At 44.8% G+C, this 18,716-nt stretch overlaps 1 protein-coding gene across 1 annotated transcript in view; it reads left to right on the forward strand.

The window, feature by feature from the left end:
- The window catches only part of LOC134851199 (medium-chain specific acyl-CoA dehydrogenase, mitochondrial-like), a 423,273-nt gene that overhangs the window by 372,724 nt on the left and 31,833 nt on the right, over window positions 1–18,716 (forward strand). The window lies entirely within an intron of this gene.

The raw sequence follows: 18,716 nt of genomic DNA on the forward strand, positions 1-18,716 counted from the left end.
CCAAAATAGACTTTCTGCTACCGAAATTCCCTTCTCCCGCAAGAAGTTTAAGTCGCGCAAGTCGCAACATAGCTAATGATGGGTCGCTCAAAGTCGCAACATGGGTCGCGGATTACAAAAGGCTTCGTATAGTTTTAGTAATAGAATTTTTTTTTGATTTTTTGGATGCCAAAACGTAATACAGATGCAAATTGCAAAATAATCTAATATATTTGTATTTTTAAAGTGCATATACCTAGATCACCCTAATTAATGATCATATGCAGGACCACCGAGATAAGGACTGCACATAGTACCAATGTAACTTTTTTGTTGCCCAAAACCGTGCCCTAAAAATTTAGAAACCAAGCCATGTGAATTATACTATGATTAAATAAAAATTATTCAAGCAAAGAGAACAGCTTAAACATTGTAGCAAAGTAACCATTTTTAATTGCAGTTTTTGCATAATAAGTCTACGACCCCAACCCAGGCCATTTCTTGAGATCTTCTTTTGACGAAGCAACCTTGTTTCGTTATATCAAAGTATCAAGTCGAAGATTGCGAAACGAAGATCCCATTTATGAGATATTTCCCATCCTTTCTCGGAGATTCGCGGATAAAACTGGGCAACTTATTCGGCACTTGTGTCTCATTTGAAAAAGACATCGGAACGGTTTTTGGAAAAACTAGACCATTTACCATGGGGTGACGGAGAAACCGGCAACGTCCTCCTCGTTTTCAGAAAGAGCGAAGAACACTTTGGGAAACTTTTTTCCATTTACCATGGGAACGGGCACAGAAGAAGAGGCAGAAACCCAGGAAGAGGAGGAGGACGATGACGAGCAAGGTGACTTCGGATCTTAAGTAATCCTCAATAGTTCGATTCAGAAGAATGATGCATACACCAATGGAGAGACTGGCTCTATGGAACGATTTGGTGTGATCAGGACAATAAGCAAGACCACAAATGGATCAGGCCAGTCAGGAGACTTTGTAACCATGACGAATTCGGAAATGCGAACTGGGAAGAACAGAAACACAGGGCTATGTAACCCACCACCGGATCCAGAAGCGGCTTATGAAGAGACATCGAGACGGAGAAATAAGACTCGAGTCTCGACCAGCACCAAGCTACCTGGAACCGATAGGGTGACACCACCACTTGTGAAGCCCTTAGTGGACAACGGAGCATCAATCGAAGAAGCCTTAACCAACATAGTGGACAGCATAGGAGAACAGAATGAACATATGTCCTTAAGAATGAGTGAACTAGAAAGGGCAGTCCACGTCGAGAGAGAAAGCCTGCGGGAAGATATCAACCGCAACAGAAAAGAAGTTAGCAGAAGCGAAAAACGCTTGAAGGAGAGAACGGATAAACACTTGGCCAAAAACTTGTCGCTATTGACGAGGGAAGCTGAGCAAAGAGAGTTACGCTTGAGAGATGGCATGGAGAAGTTGAGAATTTAGCAAGAGCAGACTCTTGGGACCCTTGACACGAAGATAGACGAGATGGTAGAGAGACGAACTCAGGCTATCATGTCTACGTTTGATGGGCTCCTAGGAAACAGGAGTGGATCAAAGAATGGGGAAACAAATTCAGGAGAACCCAGCAGGGAGCCGAGAGTGAACTTCAATGAACAATTCAATAGAAGAAGGACATATGGATCCACTAGAGGAAGGGGCAGTTCATCCAGCTACGCCACAGGGGACAATAGACCAAGGGGCTCAAACATCAGAGGGAGTTCAACTGGCAACAGACCGACCTCAAACGAACGACCGACGTAAGGCACACATGCGACTGGGAGATGTGATTCCATGAACTGGAATCATGTGAATTAAGGAAGAAGACATCCGAGCGATTCGAACACAAGGGAAAACCCAGAGCCTCTATCAGGGGGCAATGATGCTCAAGCAGGGCATTCAAGGGACGCAACATCAATGGCCACTGCCTGTGAACCTCTGAGCAGGTCCTTGGAAACATTCCTAACGAGGTTGTCTAGAACCAGTGAACTCAGTGAAAAATCCAGGAGGGTTTTTAAGAAACCAAGATGCTTTAAAGACGAATCTGATGGCTGTTTTGATACCTGGATAGAGATAATGAAACTGCATTTTGAAGAGGAGGACTTGACAGAAAGACAAGAATGCAGTGCGCTCAGCAGTAACCTGAAAGGGACAACCCTAAACTGCGTGATGGCCAAAAAACATTACCAGCGAGACACTGCTGAGAAAATCTTTGAAATGTTTTTCAATCGTTTTGGCTCAGGGGTACATAGACACCAAGCAATGATGCGCTTCGAGAAACGGAGACAACGTGAAGAAGAGACAGTACACAAATTTTTAGATGACTTGGAAATGCTTAGAAGGCGTAGCCAACCAGATGAGTCAAACAGAAGGATGAACGATGTTAGCGACACATTACACACCACTTTCAACCAATGCGCCAACACCAGATGAGTTGAGACTCAAGTCAAAGGAATATTTTTTACTAAAGTTTCCAACGAGATCTGGCCATTACAAAAACAATTATGGCAATTTTAACAATGGACCAGCTAACAAGGGTAACAATTGGTACAAACCAAGGGACGATATGGACAAGAGATGCTCTTGTGCAAATTGCAGTTCGATTGACCATCATGTGTCAACATGATCAACCTACAAACAGGGCAAGAAAGCGACAGGTTTTACCAATAGGTGACTGTACCCTATGGAAGAATCGACGACACATGCAGATTGGAGCTCTCCCAAGAAACGATAAAGAAAACGGGAGCTGACAGTGTCACGTTACCATTAAAGAGCTCTGGAGCCACTGAGAGAAAAATAAGGAAGGCCGATGAAGAAAGTGTCCCGAGTATTTGATGTGCACTAGAACAACCAGGTGAACAATAACTTCACAGGAATTTCGGACGCGGATCCGCGAGCCTGTTTTAATCGATCGACTTGGATCCGGCGATAAACATACAACGACTGCCACTCGGGACATCTCATTTGATACTGGGTGTCAGTTTGGTGAGAGTTCTCCAAAACCTGAGGACCTCTTGGATCACCACGGTGATGGCCTTTGGAGGTGCCACAATAGCCCAGCTATATCGAATGGTGGAGCTAATGAACCCAGGAAGAATCCCTAACATAATGATCCTAATAGAGACAAACAATGTGTCCAGACGTTCAGATGAGGAAGAGGCACAATGTGAATCTATGATGGTGTGCCTATTCACTTCTCTCTGGCAGAAGTTCAAGTGCGCGGTACTGACCGTGTGCACCGTACCGATGAGCACGAGAACGTTGACATCGGCGGGAAGGAGGCATAACGAAGGAGCCATCAGGTGGAACAACATACTGAGAAATCATACTGAGTCGTAATGCTGGACGGTTGATCCTCATGGATATTGAACACGAGCTCAGAGCTGTGGATCAGGCCAGACTTACCACCGATGGAATGCACTTTGATAGTATAGAAGGACAAGCCTAGATGAACCGAGTCTTCCCGGAGCGACTGGACGAAATTTAGGTCAAGCTCTTTGACACGGGAGTACTAAAGAAAGAAGAAATGACGAATGAGCCGACACTCTCAACCTTCGTGCACCCCAACCTAGAAACACGTCTGGGAGCGGTCCCAGCCGTGACCTACAGGCCGCAAAGCTCCAGCGAGCCAGGGCAAAGAATGTACGTAATGGACCGATTGGCAGAAGCGCCAGTAAGAAGAACTATTCATCCACGGCGAAAATTAGGACCTGTCAACCCGACTACGGAGACAACAGGTACCTCGAGACCAGAAAAGAGATTGGAAACGAGATCGGAAACCAGATTGGAGACTAGATCGGAAACTACGAGTACCAGCCGAGACGAACGACGACCAGACAGAAGCTCTTTGATGTGGTCGAGGCTCATACCTTCCCACTGACATGTCTATAAGCAGGACCTGATGAAATTGAACCCTCAGACGGTAAGGTTTACAGCCGATGCCATAAGAATGCTGAATGGAGCGAGGCTATCCGTCAAGGGACTGCACTCAACCGCAGTTGTGGACTGGTTGATAGCAGCTTGCATTAACTTCAACTCCACGACCGCCTTAAGATTCGCCTCCGATTTAGAGGGACTGCCCTCAAACAACACAATGGGTCCAGTAAATGCAAGACCTTTGCAGGACGTGAAAATGAATCATGGTGAAGGAAATTGAGAAGAAAGACCCGGAAGATTCTTGACAACGAGGGCACCAATGGGACAACATGTGAAAATGTTCAAGCAAATACGAGCACTTTCATGTCATGTGAAAGAAAGAGCGTACCCGATACAGGTGGGTCGAAAAGGCGATGTTGAGAGACAAGATGGGATGAAGATGATTAGGAAGGACGAGACTATCTTTGCAGTGTATGATAAAGTGGAAATGAGAAAAGCAAAGATTTTGATAGTCGCGAACTCAGATTTTGTGCATAACTCCAAATTTTTGTTTTGGCCTGATGTTATAATTCTGGCAGCGATCGACCTGGACCTAATGCAGTCGGTGTCAATGGCAATCGGGATACAGCGACGAACGAAAATGAACTCGATCACGATCGTAATTGCCTGCATAAATGACCATCTACACAGTAAAGGTTTCCTGAGCAGACTCAGAGAGCCTACAACGGCAGAGGACGGACTATGGCGAGCGATAAAGGATATCCTCGAACCGATGGGTGAAATATAGGACACGCTGAAAGAAGGGGCATTCCCAAAGATAACACCGAAAGCTGTGTTTGCACTGTCTCCGGGATATGCTCATCTCCCGGATGGGCTGAAGTTTGTATATGCGATGGTGGCGTTGCTCTCGGAATAGAAATATGATGTTATCACATCTGCTCCGAATCGAGGAATAGAAGTGGAGAGCTTCAGACCACTTAGGGCGGAATTGCCGGCAGTGTGGTTTGACATCTCGAATGCAATGCGAGGATTCAAGGTTCAATCATTGCACATGTTTGTATTAGACGAAGTACTGGGTTGGAACTGTCCAACTTCAGCCGACAACTCAAATAAAGACCAGGACTTGACGATGACCACCGAGTAGCAGTAGCGATATCTAACGACTTATGGTTCCGAGGATTGGAAATAAAAGAGGAAGGAGAAAGAAGGAAGAACTCCAAGGAGATGAGAGCTCACTTGGAAGCGATGGTGTTGAGAACAAAATCAGAGGCTAAGAAATGCCTGCACTTCACCCCTCGAATAGCCGCGTTGGGCACAAACGCTTTCGAGCGAGGCCCAGTGGTGATCAAGGTGATCCATGCCTAACTGGTGAAAGAGGTAAACTTGGCCGAAAATGCGGAAGAAAAGTCAGCCGAGTTTGTAAACAGAGTGTGCCAAGTTACCCTGGAAGCTTTCTGGACACAGAATGTGAAGGGAGAAGAAGGCTTTGACCGGAATGACAGCATGCTGGAAAGGTTGGGATCCGAATGGACCGCGTCCTTCCTGGAAAAAGTTTACCCATCGTTTTCTCGATACCTGATCAGTTTTCTCGATACCTGATCCCAGCAGTCACAGAGTTATCAATCGTGGAACTACTAGCCCTGTTCGTGACGTTTGGAGTGGAGAACTTTGTGAGAGGACCAGTGGTACTGCTCACTGAAGGAGTACAGAATTTGCGATTGGATGGACTTCTGACGCTAATTGCGATAACGCACGGGAACTTGGGAGGATTGATGAATCTGACCCGTTACCCTGAGCAAATGAGAGAAAACGTGAGAAGGTTTGACGTGAAGCAGCCCACCGACTCCTGGACCAAAATAAGAGATCTGCGACATACTCCCATCCAGTACCTCCTGCAGCAAAATCGATTTGGAACAGGAGAGGATGAGACAATTCAGAAGGAAGAAGAGGTGCGACGTCATGCTGGGGGCATGCCCCTGTTAACTGACCTGAGCCTGGCCATGAGGACCGATCCCTTAGCACTGATCAGAGGAGCCACGGAGTTCGTGACGGTGATATACGGTCCTGCAGTCACGCTTGCGATCCCTGACGTTAAGGTGTAGGCATACAGGAGGTCGGTGTTGCACCTGAACCTCATATCAGCAGTGGACGGAAGTGGACTTAACTGGTGTGAACAGCATGCACTACGAGAAAAGATGAGTGAGGACTTGTTGTGCGCAAAAATATCAGAGCCGGAGATGACTGTCATAAATTTTGATGATCTCTTCCGTGATTGGATGGGAGAAGTGGATAGAGGGCACATTGACCGAAGCTCTGAAATCTGAGGAACTACAAAAAGACGAACGGCGAGATGCCAAGAATTCCTCGTCTGACTGCATCATATCACAAATTGAGAGAAGAAACGAAAGGCTGGGGTGACTACAAGAAACTTTCAGAAGAGGTCCCCCGATTTCCCTTGATTAGAAGGATGTTGCTCGGAGCAGACTCCGTAGTACAAACCCCTAGGTTGAGAGCCTTCGAAACTAACGAAAGGAGGATAGCAAAATTCTCCGAGGTGATGGACCCGTGCTTCGTGGGCAGAAACGCTGCCGTGCTGCAGTATAGGCAGTTTACCTACACGGATGAAACGACGAAGAGACGGATGAATAATGCAGCAACTCCGAAACCTGGAAGATTTGACGAAGAATGGGCGAAACTGGATCTGGCGCCAATGGTTATGAGAGGCAAGGTGGACTTGCAAGAAGCCTCAATAATCTTGATGAGTGTAAAACCGGTGTTAATGGTGAGCGGGAAACTACAAAATAGGACCATGCTAGCACCCTTCGGCTGTGAAGAAATCAAGGTAATGCACGGAGAGGAAGAAGATCGATCAGCTGGCAGACTAGTTATACCGAAGTTTCCAGATGGAATAAGAGATGAAGAGCAAGAACCCTCGAGTTCAGGAACGAATCCAAGACGAGACGATGGGTAGGGTGGAAGCCGTCGATCGGAAGAGCCTATGCAGCAGGATTCCGATCAGGCTGAGAAAGAGGACGACAAGGCTTCGACAGGAAGGATATCCAGCTTGGACATCAATTTCCTCAGCGACTTTGAAATTGGCATAGACACGTTAGAAGCAACGACTGAGCCAGCAGACGAGGGAACTTCCACTCTGGAACCTCCGTCGGCCTTCATGGAAATGAACCGGAATTTGCTGGAGAGCAGCTCTCCGAGTAATTCTAAAAATGCCGAAAAAAAAGTTTTAATGGAATCACCGAGGAGAAGAAGAATAGAAGGCACTGCCAGAATCCCTTTCTTGGGAACGTTGCCCAATGAAGAGTGAGAAGTTCATCATAGAGACCACGAGAATAGGACGGGATGCAGTAGGGACAGAGTTGCCTTCACGGAAGGGGTCTGGACAGTAGTTCAGAGCTACGGGACTCAGCCTATGCTGAAAACAGGTGTCAACAGATCACTAATGCGGGAAGTCCTTGACAAACTCGACGAGTGTGAAGGGAGATTGAGCGAATTCTTGATCGACTCGGCCACTGACGAAAGTGAGGAAAATTCAATATAAAGACAACACTGCAAGAAGGCAATGAAGAAGTAGTGTATCTGTCGAGAACTCGAAAGGGAACGATGCGATCAAAGATGGTGATTGACAAGATTAAAGATATGAAAATGAAACTTGGCAGCAAAGTGACATTGAGGAAAGCTGGAAAAACAAAGATGGACTCTTAAATCTCGATAAAAATTGTCAAATCAGCCAAAAGAAGGCGCGTCGAAGAAGCCATTGACATGGGCAGGGGGTGCCACCAATTCTCATGGCAGGATTAAAATCAGCCAGCTATAAAACCAAGAGGAGTGACTGCACTCTGACTGGAGCAACATTAGAAATGTAAATACTCAGTCAATAAGGAGAGAGTCCCTACAAGATTTCAAACCGTCTTCCATGAACCATGGAAAGGGGAGCGTCGTAGGATAGCTAGTCTCAGTTGATTACAACCAACTGACAGTGTCGGAAACCGTATCAATTGATGAACCCGATGGTGAATACTAGGAGATGGTGGAATACAGAAACTCGGCTAGAGGACACTCAATTGCTCTAGCAAAAAAAAAGTGCTATGGAAGGTTACTTAGAGACGATGATACAAGGCACAACCATGAAGCAGAAGGCATATGGAAATCTGGTCTCTTCTGATATGCACGCGGAAACGATAGACCAGTTGGTGAGCCTACCATGGAGCGCAGTAGTGTTACGTCATTTCGAAGAAGAAATGAGAACCACCCCGAAGATACACGCTCTGATATCGATACCCTATGTGAGAACAGAATTAAAACTGAGGTCCGCATGGTGCATGGTTGGACTGACAAAGGGGGGATATGACTCAGAGGAAAGAAAGAGATTGAAGGGAGAGAAGATATTCTTAATGACGAGCATGAGAGATCTATTAACCCAAGAAGGAGCGGCAGTAGCGTGCGCGAAGCGGAGAGACGCTCTCTGTTTCATTCGATTCATGCTGGAACATATATCAGTGCCGGCGTTGAACACTTGTGCCAAGATGCTAAAGGAAGGCGATGAACGAGCGAAAACCTTGCTCTTATTAGCACTTTTGGACATCCATCAGAGTAAACCGATGCGAGTTAACATGAAGGAATCTGTGGAATTGGAACCAATGAAGAAGATGGACTAAATAATGAGAATCTCTAACAAGGATATGAGGCTCACAAAAGAATCTATGGGAGCACTGCCGAAGTCCAGTGAATACTGTGGACTGATCAGGAAGAAATCGTACAGTTACGTAACTGGAATCGTAGGGATGGCGTACAACCCTTTTATAAATGAAGACATACGCGATTGCTTCTTCTATTACGAGCAAGCAGTGTTGCTAAGATTCTGGTCGTCAAGAATTGCTACGATAAGAAGCGCTGCTAACCAGCAGACTCAGCTGGGACTTGTGTTGGAAGAAAAGGTTACTGCTTCTTCAATGCTGAAATCTGACAACCGAGTGGAATTTGAACTGGGATTCTCGGACGAACTGCTAAGAACGAGTTTGATGGTGGTGTGGGAATTGTTGAAACCATCATGGTGCAACACAGGATGTGCAGAGAAAATTGAATTCAGACTGTAACTTGCGTGATGACCTGAACATCATTTACAATTTGAGCATGACAGTCTCTAAGAGCAACGGAGAAGATAAAGGGGAGTTGCCCAGCTGGGGACCAGAGGACTGGGTTAAACCTGGTAGCTGTCTGGCGAAAGTCTGTGGAATGGAGGGTCACATCTGTGGAGGTCTGGATTGCGTAAAGACCCTGGCCAAACAATACAAGCAATTAACGATATTGTTTGGGAACATCGTATTGAAAGCAAAAACGGAAACGGAATTGATTGCAGATTGCCATGGAGGAACTGAGGTGAATCTAGTGACTGCACTAGGATTCTAAAGCATGTTTGGTTCTCTAGTGTCACTATTGAATCTAGAACAAAAGCATGAGATGGTCACGACTATCAGTGTAGAAATGTTGCAAACCAAACCAATGTATATTGGAAAGTGGAGTGAAGCGATCGAGGCGGAAATGAACATCCGACACAGTGAAACCGCCAGGAGCGCGATTTTTAGTGCGATCAACCTTAGCATCAATGTGCAAAAGCAGATACTCAGTGCATTTCGTAGCGGTGGATGTGAAGAGTACAAGGACGATCAAGGGGATCAAGCCTTTTCAATGCCGAAATGCGGAAGACTAGCGAGAATGTCAAAAAAATCTTACGAGTTTTGTGCAAGATGTTGTCAGCAGTTCCAGAGAGAACCAAAGAAGAGTTAGAATCGATACTGGGAAAGAAGTTCATGGGATACGCCAGTGGGAACTTCAATGACTTTGAAAGATAGAAGCAGAAAGGGTCAACAGTCACAGATTACAATGCAGTAGACGAGAATGATGAGTTGCACCGAGTGATGATGGAAAAGGAATCACTACTGGAAGCGTCGGGAAAGGGTATTTGGAGGAGAATCATGTTGACACATGATGATTTCGCCTGCCATTGCTTGCTAGAAACATGGTGGTAGCCCGGTCGTAGTGATCAGGTGTTGATCTGTGACTGTGGAGAGCTGCTCTCCGTGAGTTTACCAGATTCATCACAGCCCATAAAGATAGTGATAGTGGGAGTTATGATAGCGATACAATGGTTGGAAGCTCATGTAAAAAAGAACAAAAAACAAGAAACGCCTACGAAAGAGCAATTGCAGGAACTGGATTGTCTAAAAGATTTAGATCTTTTTGAGACAATATGCAAAATCCTGAACATTCCGATGGAACTGAAAACGATATGGACCAGAAGACGACTGATGCCATGGTTTAGAGCCAAGATGACTGCATGGTTGTACGAATATGCCAAGAAGCATAGGTCGAAGCACATCAGTTTACAGTACGTATCAGCTAGTCATTGGAGTAGGAGCTTTTCAGCGAGCTTTTGTAACTCATCGGAATACAGTGACCATCGCAGTAAAGAGGACGTCTAGAACAAGTGAGTGTGACGGGAGAGAAAGATAAGAAATGTTGAAGGAAGATTGGGAGAGAAACGTGACATTGTGCCCCCACAACAGCTTCTGCCGAAACAGTGAAACTAACGTTGATCCTCTACCTTGTTGTAAACAAAGAGCAGAAGAGCAGAAGTGCTGGAGGACTGCCGCCAACAGCGTCAGAATAGCTACCAACGTGTTGCAAGACACTGAGACTGAAAGTGCGGAGTAAATTTCGCAGGAAGAGGAGATGGAATCTTGACAAATAGCCGAGAAACAAGATGCAAAAAGAAGAAAAATTAGAAGAATTTAGAAGTTATAGAACTTCTAAACGACGAAAGCAAAGATTGAACTGGGAAGTAAACAATTACACAAAGAAGCAACGAAGTAGTAGATGTTGAAACTCAGAATTGATTATGTGAAGAAAAACTCAAATGAGAAACAAAGCAACTAAGTTTGCAATTAAAACTGAAGAGAAAACATTTAGTTGAGTTTTGAAGAATAAAGAATTTGTTGCATTTATAAGTTTGCGTTATGATTTTAGTTAGTGGCTATAGAGACACTTACTGTTTATTTAGAAAGGCTTGAGTGCAGAATATATTAAATAATCCAGTCTGCAGGATTGTTTTTAATCAACTAAGATGACTGATCACTTTGTGGTGACATGAAAGGCTTGGGTAATCTCTTGAAGAGGGAGATTATATCATTGTTCCTTCTAACTACGGAGTTCCTAAATTTTAATATTCAGGACCAATAACAGCTAAATTTCCGAAGGGAAGAAGCATAGTAGGATAATTTTAGTTTGTTGGTTGGCAGGACCGTCCTGCATCCCAACACTTTTTAAACCCAGGAGAAAAAATTTTAAATCGGGACATTGACGTTAGAAGTCAGAAAAAATGTTTTATCTTAAGTCATGTCCTCGAAAGGGCAGATGATTAGTGAAAGAATTTGGAAGGCTATGATAGTGTAGTATGATGCCATTTGTATTCTGCAGTGGGTCGATATGACGTGGATAAAAGTGATTTCATGCATTTTGTAAATTCTGTTCGATGGCACTGTACCATTTTGATGAAGACTACGAGACTCAATGAGGACATTGACCGGGCTGTCCGGCGAGTATGTGAAATTCGACCAGAATGTACGAAAATGCAAAGTCGGAATTCGAAATTTTTTTGTGACACGTTTTTAACGAATTGATGGTCTTAGTCGTTCAATTTGACAAACGCGGAAGGGTTAATTTGGACTTTCATGTTAATTTTTAAAAATTCGTTCGAAACAGAAAGACACGTGACAAAGTCGAAATTTCGCGCCAACTGAAAACTGCGAAAGAAAACAGAACAAGAGAATTCGTAGAGAAAAGCAGTAAACGGAAATTGTGTGATAATGATCGAGATTGAAGAAAAACAACTTTACGAAGACCATTCCGAGTTGTAACGATTGTGCCGCTACAACCGTTACAACGCAAATCCCGAGAACAAGGAAGGGTGTGTCCAGCCTTCCTGAAAGAAATAAGGACGTTATTTCCCCGGATTCTAGAATCCGGAGGGGTCTCTAGAGGAGAACTCAGACTGTGTTTTATAAAATTTTGGCTTCCTGGAGACGTCCTGAGTTGAAGTCAGTTAACATCTAAATTCATTTTTAGATCTTGAGAAGCTAGGAGTTAAGGGAAAGGGTTGATCCATCTTCGATGGAGATGATGATTTTATCTACTGGACAAAAACAATAGTAATATAATAAATAAGTAGTAGCCCTGTTTTTAGGAGTTACCTCGAGGTCTGAGGTAACTCAGACCTCGAGTTACCTCGAGGTCTCACTTTTTCCGCATATAAATAAGTTACTTAGAGCGTTCTGATCGAAGCCGGAAACAGTAATTTTTTGTCGCCCCGATGTTAGAAAGACCACCAAGAGAACTGGCTTTGGCAGAGACGGTGAAAAACATGTAGAGCTGTGTTTAGACGCTAGCCAGTTTTAGAACCTGGCTTTATTTTCCGTCGATATTTACTTCTGGAAGAATGTTACAACCTTTCATTTTTGGCTTAAAACCTGATCAATAATCTTCCATTGCTTAGAGTAAAATTTCACGGCATTATAGTCGAATAATACATGGTCTCCAGACAGCCCGATCTTTGTCCTTATTGATTTTGAAATGTCTCATCAAGATAGTACAGTGCCATGAGACAGATTTTTACCACTAACACACCAAGAACTAATTTCATCTAAATCAAATTATTTAAATACGTTTTATAATTGGCATCATACTACATCGCTACAGCTTCCTAACCTTCTCATCAATCTGCACTATGAGAAGATGACCTAAAGAAAATTAGTTTTTTGTTCAGAAGAAAAATAGCCCAATCCATCGGAGATGAATCGGCCCTTTCCCTCAGCTCTCAGCTCATCATTATCTGAAAACGAACTTGGATGTTATTTAAATAAATTCAAGACAAAACAAAATTTAAAATTTGAGTTTCTTAATATATCGAAAGCACTTTCCGATTTCCCAGTCTCCGTTGAAGAAGCTTCTTTTTCACTAATTGGAGGGTAGTAATTCTTCCCGTCAGCTTTTTAGATTCGCGAAATGGGAAAAGTAACAATTGTAGCAGCACAAAAGTTACTAATCGGAAAGCTTCTTTGGTTTTGGACTAGTTCAGTTTCGTATAACGCAAATTTCGTCTATTTCCTTCAATGTATCGTCTGATTCTGATCAGCGAAAAACGTTGATGTGCTTTTTGGGCTTTTCAGTTGTCGCAAATAAATAACAACGTCCCGTGTAATGAACGCTCAATGCAAAATCAAGAAAGAATTTTCCTACTCTTGAAATAACTTTTCTTTTTTGGCTGAAAACCCGTTCCTTAATCTTCCATTTTGAGAAATTGTACGATCGTTGCCTAAAGAAAAATTCGCGGCGTCATAATCGAATAAAACATGCTCCCCGGATAGCACGATCATTGTCTTTTTTGATTTTGAAGTGTCTCATCAAGATAGTACCGTGCCATGAGACATATCTTTACCTAAAACACAGCAAGATATAACTTCATCTAAATCAAATTGTTTCAATACGTTTTATAATTGGCATCATACTACATCGCTACAGCGTCCCTACTTTCTCATCAATCTGCACTATGAGAAGAATGACCTAAGAAAAATTATTCTTCCGGATTCCAATGCCATTTTCTAAAAAAACAAGCTTTTTCTCTTTTGTTTGAAAAGTGCTAGGACACAGGACAAATCTGCCAACTGTGCCAGTTGGTCATATTTGGAAGTTTGACCTTGAGGAAAACAAACTACGTAATTTTGGGATGAAATTTAAGTTTTCAAAAACTCGAATTGAGCTTGTCATGCTCAACTTTCTCGCGAAAACTAAAAATCTCAAAAATACAAGATCAGAACGACCGGATAACAATCGCGGGAAAGTGGCCAATTTAAGCAGCGGGAAGTTGCTATTTGCAATTTCCGACATCTAAATATTCCGAGAGTAGAGCTGTCATCTTGATACAGAAAACAAAGAACATCGAAATTCAGTTGGACCAGAGTGAACCATCGGTGGAAAGGTGGACAACCGAGGTGTCCCAATGGTCCAGAACCAAAACTCCATTCTTGAGATAAAACTTGTTTGATTAGAACTTACTGAACCAAACTTAATTCCCCAATTATTCTCAAGTTGCTTACTAATTTATTTACCTCTAATTCTCGAGTGTGCTGGTATGTGAGTACCCAATTTAATTTTCTTGAGTGTGTTTTATGATTGTTATATTGAGGTGAGGAGAGTGTTCTAGGTTCATCCATCTGAAATGGATCAAAGTTTCACTGTCTAATGAAAAGTAACTGTACGGATTGTTCCGACCCTGTTTTTAACGGCGTTCGTGTATTTTGGGTATTTTGAGACCTGAGTATGGGGACGTTCTTATTTTCTAGAGTGGGGGGTATTTTGGTAGTGGCCTTTAAGCTGTAACGGGTTTTTAGTCTCATGTCGCAAGTGAACCGAATATGCTCCGACCGTTCGAGGTAGAAAAAAAACAAGCGATAGTGTCCCTGACTCTTGAGCCAATGGTTATGGGGCCTATTCTTTTTTAACCTCATATGTGCCCGAAGTAGGCGACTGTTACATAGTGTTTTTATGGCGCTCCTGGGTGTTTTTACGACATCATGACTACGGAGTCAAACCCACTTGACACAGCTCCGGGCTACATGTCCATTCTAGAGTACCGGTGGTACGGTTCAGCGGGAACGTGTAAACATTCTGGCTGTACCGTGATAGCTTTTTAAAAAAACTCGAGAAAACTAGGGGGACCAAAAAAACGAGCAAAAGACAAAAAGCGAAAGAAAAACTGAAAAAAAAATAGAAAAAGGAACAAAAACCATAAAACAAAAAATGACAGTGACTTTGACACCAAATTAGTTGGATCAAAACTTTATATTAATTAAATAGTATACCCATACTGTTTTTTATAAGACCGATCGTTTCGATCATTTCAGCAATTTGAAAAGGTGCCCGAGTGTGGGGCGTTGTGAAGGGTTTTCAGATAGCTTGCAACTTAGCTGGACCATTAGGAGACTTGACTGGAACAGGTGACCAGTCGAGTGGGAAAGTGGTTCACAGGGACTTAGCTGGACCATTAGGAGACTTGACTGGAACAGGTGACCAGCCAAGTGGGAAAGTGGTGCTGGTGATCAAGTGCAGGACAAGTCAAGGAAACAATCAGCACTAAATCAGAGCAACAAGAGACGACGGGGGTATTCTCAAGTTGGTCAAACGGATATCGTTAAAATCCACATTACATTATAGGAGATAAGTGTAAAATTGGATAAGCGGAACCCCACTGTTTTGAGGAACGTTTTTACTCAAGCAGGCCTGGAAACAGGTTCTACGGTTTTTTCTCAAGAGGTTTAGCACCCGGCGCTTAAGGTAATTTTCGGCTTAAGAGGGGGGCTAAAGAGGGGGGGGGGTTAGAAGGGGGCTGGTTAGGTTGGAGGTTGGCAGTTGTGAATTGTAAAAAGGGGGGACTCATTAGAGTAACTAATTGATCGACATCGTCGATTTAGTTACATTAGATTCTTACACGGGTTGATTATAAGAAGCGCATATCCAAATTTAACATCGAATTAAGGTAGGTAACCTGGTCGGATCGGGTGGAGGGAACGGACGTAGACAGTTTTTGTGATACCCCATAAGATCGCTAGCACTTGTACGAGTAGGTGTCTATACTTGAGTGGGTCTTTCCCATCGAAAAGGGCTCCCCATATTTCATCAACCGATGATATGACACCAGTTCGCCATGAGTCAGGAGAGGAGCACCAGTGCCAGATACCCATCAATCCGAAGTGTCTCTACACCCCGAATGAACATGTACGCTGGACCCATGTTAAACAGGTACCTTGGGTAAACTAAGTATAAGGCTAGCAAGAGGCTTATGGGCATGCCCAATAGTTCTTGTACAAAGGCCCCGAAAATGGTCTCTTTCGCACAAAACACTCCAGCCATGTATTTCTTTTCCCAACAAGGACTCAAGAATTTCCGGATCTCGTGATCTTTCCTCGTCCTCGGCTCACCTTTTGCATGCTCCGTCCAGAATCCTCCAATGGTGACCTTGTTCGCTGCCGTGACGAACCTAGCCACCGTTATCTCCCTACTCTCGGCTACCTCCAACTGTTCCCCAAAAAATTCCCAGATCTGCTTCACGAGAGATGGGGCACTCTCCCTTGTCTTGTCCGTAGCATTCTCTAGCCTTGGTGTTAGAAACGGCTACCTGCCTCTCTCTTGTGATAGTCGATACACCATCGCTTCCAGTTGCTTTTCAGTCGCAGCCACATTCTTTCTTTCGTTGCTTGGTCCCCTCGATTTGCTAGTGGAGCTCGTGATGGTCAAGTCCATACCTCGGAAACATAAGCTGGCTGTCAGGTGACTTATTATTAGGTGGTCATACCCTTTTATCGGACTGAACTTCAGTTGCCTGGCGAGATTCGAGATCTCAAGTAAGAGGACCTCATCCAATACGATTAGGATGTCTGCTAATTCATAGAATCCTCTCAATGCGTGGGACACGTCCGCCCACGCCGCTGCCATTTCCGACTTCCGAAGTCTCAAGTTCGCGGGTTCCAGCTCCCAATTGGGAGCTGCCATCAGAATCCGCCATGCGTTCCTTTCGGCTATTAGGATCAAAATGGCATACACAAACTGCAGAGCAGGAGGCATGCTCGCGTATCCGGGGGACCTCATGAATACCACTTTCGTCTCAAGTCCAAATCGAGAACTGACATTTTCCTGCACCTCGTTCATCGCGGCAAACAACGTCTGGATAGCCTCCCAGATTTTCTTTGGCGTAGGCTCATCACCTTTCAACTGCTCTAGAAGCCCAGCCGCATGCAGGTGATCGTTCATTCCTGCGAACAGCAGTAGCTCTGGTTCACAAGGCATCTCTGACTTTATCGCCACCACCAGGGTCAACATCTGGTTCAACTCTGCACCTGGCAGCGAGTATACCAGAGTTTCCGGCCAGAATAACTTGGGAGACGTTCCCTCGAAATCCGATCCCGTCACGATGATCACCCTCGCGGCTGCTGGATCCGCTCTATCGTATACTGCCAGTGTCTTGGCCAATTGGGCGCTGCCGCAGGATTTCCCATATCTTGGGTCGTCTGTCAATTTCGCACCCTCGTAAGCGGCGTCTTGTAGTTGCATCTCTTTTGGTTCCAGTAGCTTGTCTACTACCCTCAACTGCGCGGGAGTTGCCAATCTGATTCTGGCGATACTTGTTCGGTGCTTGGGGGGTTCCTGTCGATGGTAAAGATCCACTCAAGTATAGACACCTACTCGTACAAGTGCGCTGCAGGACTGAAGACGTTGCTGGTGGAGTATCTTCTGATGCAAAACCGACACATGACCAGTGAGGAGTAGAACCCAAAGACGAGAGATGAATGGAGGGAGGCGAATGGTGGTATCCCTCTACTGACCGATCTATGCCTGGCGATGGCGTCTGACCCAGTGGGAATGATCAGGGGACTAGAGGAGGTCGTAAGTTGTATCTACGGACCAGCGGTTAGGTACGCCTTTCCGGACCCTCTAGTGGCGGCATACCGCCATTTAGTAGTGCACGTGAGCTGAACTTTAGATGGGACGGCGCTGAACTGGTGTCGATAAGAGGTGCTGAGGGCTTGAATGAGTAATACAGTGCTCTTTGGGAAGGTGAAAGATCCCGAGGTGGTAGTGTTTAACTTCCGGGGGCAATTGCAATGCAGGATGGGGGGAAAACGTGAAGGCCCCACTGAGACTTATTCCAAGTTCTGGAATCTAAATCCCCTAACGGCGAACGGACAAGAGATCCTGAGAATCGCCGCGTGGAAAACTAGCTTCGAGTTGATAAAAAGGGAGCTAGAGGCGACACTAGAGAAGGAAATCTTGCCCGCAACCATTCCTGAGTTGCCAACAGTCAGGAGAATGACCCTGGGGATGAATAGCTCCCTGGTAGTCCCATCCCTGTTCGCAAGAGCTACGGTAGAGAGGCAGCAAGAGGAGTTCACCGATGGCTGGGACCCCTTGTTCATTGGGTATACAGCAGCGGCCTACTTCCACACCTGTAATATCAAGATAAACTCATGGACGACTCAAGCGAAGAAAATGAGAGGTTCAATGCCTCCAAAATTCGAGGTGCGGGAGATCTTGAGAACGCTTGATCAGGCGAACTTGGAGAACACAACACCGGTATGGGATGATGGCAGGATGATTGTGGAAGAAGGGCATGTCGCGCTGAAGGACGAGATGAAGTTTGCCACAAGAAAGTACCGGGCGCCTTACGGATTAGAACAGGTGGAAATGAAACAAGAAGGGAAAGAGCTGGATGCGGCAGGCTTGTTATATGTGGCTCTGACGGAATACAAGAAGCAGGACCCAGCGACACCATCACCCCTATCAGTAGGCACCCTTGGGGACGAGAGAAGCGGCCCCGTAGAAGACCGATATAGGAAGATACTTGAGAGAAGGCGAGCCGAGTCAGAAGAAGAAAGCATGGACGAAACTCTCAGTGAGACAGGAGAGGAAATTGAAGTGGGGAATACACCTGAGCGGAAACCAGCTGAGGAGGGATTTCACCGCCCAGGAGCTACTGCAGGACCTGAGCGGAGATGATTGGGCGGACACTGCCACGCCACCTCTGACCTCATCACCTCGTACGAACCTGGAACTACCATTGACAAGCGAGACTTCCAACATGGGGATGATACTCTTGAGTACAGAAGAGAGCCAGAAGAACACGTTTGAGGGGAACAAGAGCATGTTTCTAGGGACTCTGGATGAGAAGGCTTGGCGGGATTTCTTGAGCGAATTTAATCATGAGACGAAGAGTG

Source organism: Symsagittifera roscoffensis, chromosome 1, assembly GCF_963678635.1.
Source record: "Symsagittifera roscoffensis chromosome 1, txSymRosc1.1, whole genome shotgun sequence".
NCBI lineage: Eukaryota > Metazoa > Xenacoelomorpha > Acoela > Convolutidae > Symsagittifera > Symsagittifera roscoffensis.